The sequence below is a fragment of the Hipposideros armiger genome, unplaced genomic scaffold (assembly GCF_001890085.2).
Source record: "Hipposideros armiger isolate ML-2016 unplaced genomic scaffold, ASM189008v1 scaffold_584, whole genome shotgun sequence".
In the NCBI taxonomy this organism is placed as follows: Eukaryota; Metazoa; Chordata; class Mammalia; order Chiroptera; family Hipposideridae; genus Hipposideros; species Hipposideros armiger.
The window spans coordinates 223,628-228,425 of NW_017731934.1; positions in this window are offsets into that span (position 1 = coordinate 223,628).

Genomic DNA, 4,798 nt, shown 5'->3' on the forward strand with positions numbered 1-4,798 from the left:
TTTAGGGCCATGCTTTGTTTTAAAGCTTTAACTGCCAAATCATATAAATGTTTTATATACATTTGACCCTTGAACAAGGTGGGGGTCAGGGGTGCCAACTGCCCCTCTCCCCAAGTTGAAAACCCACTGTAACTTAAGTCGGCCCTTGGCATACTCAAATTCCCACTGGCCAATTGACCCTTGAACATTGCAGGTTTGGACTGCACCAGGTCAAGTGAAAAAATTCCATGTATAAGTGATCCTGTGCAGTTTGAATCCACATTGTTTAAGGGTCAACTGTATTTGAAAATAAATTTTAAGAAAATAATCCCTAAAATGGAAAGTAACTGAAATTAATCTAACCATATATCATTGGTAACATAACCACACAGAAAAGCATTATTTCAAGTAATTTTAGAACACAGCAATTGCACACACTTAGTGGGATATAATTCTAAGGACTAACAAGAACTGAAAGAAAATCTCCAACTTTGTCAAGTTTACTATTAGTGGTAATGCTGATGTCATGAATTTGAAGTCATTTAATGTATATCATAATATAAATAATTATGTTGCTAGATGGATGTTCAGTATAAATTTAAAATCAAATAAGTACATAATTGGAAAATAAATTGAAGTATCTATATAAATTTATGACTTACTTTTTTGTATGGAGATAATTTCAAACTTAAAGAAAAGTTGCAAGAATAGTACAAAAAAATCATTTCACCCTTTTACTAGGTTCAATTATTAACATTTTACCCTGATTACTTTTATCATTTGTTCTATTTATCCACACAGAAACAGAGCAATTTTTCTGAAATGGGTGTATAAGTCATGGTTGAATATATATTTTTCAGGATAAGAATACTTTCTTTCACATAGTTATCAATTTCAGTAAACTTAATATTGATTCAACACTACTATCTAATCTACCATCCATATTCTAAGTTTGTCAATTGACCCAATACTGTCCTTTATAGAAGTTTCCCCCTCCCCCCACAGTTCAGGATCCAGTGTAGGATCAGGAATTACAGTTAGCTGTTATGTCTCTTCATTCTCCTTCAGACTGGAACATTTTCTCAGTCTTTCTTTGTCTTATATAACATTGACATTTTTTGAAGAATTTCAAAAATAGATTATTCTTTATTTTGAGTTTGTCTGATGTTTCCTTGTGATTAGGTTGGGGTTCTACATTCCTAACTAGAATATTATAGAAGTGACATTGTGTCCTTCCCAGAGTATCGCAGTGGTGATGTTAATTTTGAGCACTTGCTAAGGATATGTTTGATCTATCTACTGTATCATCATCATCATCATCATCATCATCATCATCATCATATGATTTTAAAAAGAACATATACCCTAGCTCTGGCCACAGGATCCAGTCCATAACTTTCCAGGGGCTTTAACCACCCCTACTGCCCAAATTTAGGTCTCTGAATGCTACAAGATACCAGGGATTCTTGGGAAAAATGGCTGCTCTCCTGTCTAGAGTAGAGAATTTACAAGATGGGTATCTTATTGTGCCACAAGGCTAAGTTCTCAGTATCTAAGTGAATCATGTCAAAAGACTCAGGAGCCAGACTGAAGGAGATCCCTGTAATCAAAGATAGGACAATTGGGCCTGCCGAGTGGCGCAGTGGTTAAGAACTGGCTTGAGACGCCAGAGGGCCCCGGTTTGGATCCCACATATGAGGGCCAGTGACACTGCCCTCTACAGCTAAGATGCTGAATAGCTCAACCTGGAGCTGAGCTGCGACGGTGTAGGCTGCAGCCCCTGTGACAGTGGGTTGCCATGGGCTACCGTGTGTAGCCAGCAGCCAGCGTGAGTGGCCAGCAGCTGCAGTGAGCAGCCGACCAGAAGCCGGTGACCGATCTGCATCGCCTGGGAAGAGTGTAATGGTGGTGCTAACTTGGCTAACTTGGGCCAGTGAAGCAACGTCCTCCACAACTAGACTGAAGAACAAAACGACAGCAACTTGTCTGTTCCCCTTCCCCAATCCCCCAGCACTGTTCCCATCCCCCCAATTACCCAATAAAAATCTTAAAAAAAAAAGATAGGACAATTGGGGCATCAGAAAAAAATGATCATAATTGATTGGTTTGCATTGACTATATAAAAATCCATGAATCTACAATATTCCCTACACCATTCAAAGGACAAGCCATGTTGGGTTCTTTCATTCCAATGTGCTGCTGTGCCCCTTGTCTGAACAGTTAGCATGTTTTGCTTCATCTGACAGAATTCGTTCTAAGATCCAGCTCAGATGCCACTTCCTTTAAGAAGCCTTCCCTAGGGGCCGGCCGAGTGGCTCAGTTGGTTAAGAGCTCGCTCAAGAGTTTGAGCTCTGAGCAACAGCGGTTCGAGTCCAGCCCGAGCTGAGCAGCCACTAAAAAAAAAAAAAAAAAAAAAAAAAAAGAAGCCTTCCCTAAAACCTCTGTGTAGTTCATTGTTTCTCCACATTTCAGCGGAACTCATTGTACATGCCTCATACTGTACTGAACTTGCTTGTTTAACTGTACTTTTCTTTCTAGACTAAGTTTATATATACAGGAACTGTCTGGGTTTATATATAAGTTTATATATACAGGAACTATCTATTTTGTCATTTCCAGTGCCTAGAACATACTTATAGGCAGTTTTATGTATTATATAATATTATGTGTTGTGATTAAATGGATCAATTTTAATAGTATCTCCTGTTTCTTCTTCATCACACAATACAGGTTTGTCTATATTTTAGAAAACATTTGAATGCAGTTAAATAGCTGGCTACTTTAGTCAATATGCCACATTTTTAACACAATAAGTTTTAAAAAGACTTTTCCCCATTTATCAGCCATTGCTTTGCCTCTGAGTAGATCTAGAATTATGTCCCACAATCTTTTCCTGATTCTTATTATTAGACTGTAGCTCCCTACAATATTTTAATTTATCCCAGCCTGTTTTCTCCTCCTAAAGATCTGTCTGCCCACATAAATCTACTGATAATGTAGGGTGGGAAGAGTTAAAATGAAAATTTGTTAGCAACTGGTGGCTTGACTTTGTTGTAATCTTTTTTTAAAATAGTAGTTTGAAATAAATTTTCTTTTAAAGTCAATTTGGTCCTACATCTGCAACACACCAGTGGTAACCTATGTAGCGCTTTGGCCAGTAGGTTGTATCAAATCTCCCTCACGCAGTCTCTCACTAGGTGTGGCATGTTCCATGCACGTGTGCATCCTTCCAGCCCTAGGTCTTTGTGAAGTTTTAAGCATAGCAATTCTGGTGGTAGATATGATGTAAACCATCTGTCAAAGGCATGTGCAAACGCACTAAAGTGCTTCAGGAAAGCCCTCTGTCGTACGCAGTGAATAGCTTCTCATTTAGGCCAGGGGCAGGAGAGCGCAGATAGGCGCGGTCAGCGCAGGCGCTTAACGCGGATCTGTGCTTGAGCGGCATCTCCCCGGCTTCCTCTTGCAGAACCCAGGTGCTGAGGCGCAAGTGGAAAGAACCGCGGAACCGCAGCTCTGGGAGAGGCACGCTGGGTGGTAGCGGGTCGCTGGCCTCGGTGCTGAACACTCTCTTGAGCTGCACCCAGGTTGGCGGTCGGGTAAAAGACAAACGTGTTGGAGAGCTCGCCGGCAATCGCCAGTCTCACGTCTTCGGTTGTTGACTCCTGGTTCCGGGCAGGGTACGCATAGGCTGCATCCAAGGGCGTCACCTCGGAAGTATACGGGCGGCCTTGGACCAATTCCCAGCATGAGCAGCTACTGCCCTTCAACAGCAACCCCAACAACAGCAACACGGCCTATATTTATTTATTGAGTTCTTACTCCCAGTGGTCCTCACAACATCCTTGAAATTTAAAGTAAGAAGGTTGGTAACCTTGCCCAAGTGAACGCAGCTACCCAATGGGTGGTCACCCTCAATCATGCCTCAAAAAATGTTTACTGCGCACCCTCGACGTGCCAGCCTTACAGCTTCTGCTCCTCCTCCTTCGCCAGCTCCACCCTCCTCTCACCACACTGCTCTCCTTATGCTCCCTCCCTCCCCCCGGATTTGCATCAGGAAAAAGTCATCTACACAGCCCCTCCCCTACAAAGGGCTGGGGTTCAGAACAGAGTTAGCCACACATTTTGCCTTTTCGGGCTCAAAAGTCCAAACTGGTGAGAGATCCAAGTCTAGTTCCAGACGCCCCAATTGGCTGTGTGACCTTGAACAAGTGGCCGCACATCTCTGAGCCTGCTTCTCCTCCCAACACGTCGATAGGTTCTAAGACTGTGTGAAGCTCTTCCCAGACGCGCACCGCTCTCCTCTCCGGTCAGAACACAAACATTAGATCTCTCTTTTTTATTTCCAACTCCCCACTTCCAAGCCAGGTTGGGCACCCTCGCTTCTTCTCCCCACCAGGTCCATAGCCAACTCTACCCCTGGTTGGGAAAGAACTCAGGTCCCATGAGTTGAAGGGTTCTCCCCGCCGCCCCCCACCGTCCCCGCCCCCACCCGGGTGTGACCTGCCCTTCTGGGCCACACTAGCCAGTCAGCGTCCAACGCTGGGGAGAGAGCGCGCCTCGCGCTGCTGTTTCTCAGTGCCCGGTCTCCGTGGTCCCCACGAGTCGGGACGCTTTGGGGAGCGCAAAATGCAGCTGGAGTGAGGCGCGGCTGTCCCGGTGACAGGTACGTGTATAGAGGCTGCCTAGAGGCTGGGTTGGGAAGGAAATTTTGGGGGAGAGGAAGAAAGGGGGGTTCCAGAAAAAGCGGCGGTTCACTCTGTTGTTCTCACAACGTGTGTGTGTGTGTGTGTGTGTGTGTGTGTGTGTGTGTGTGTGTGTG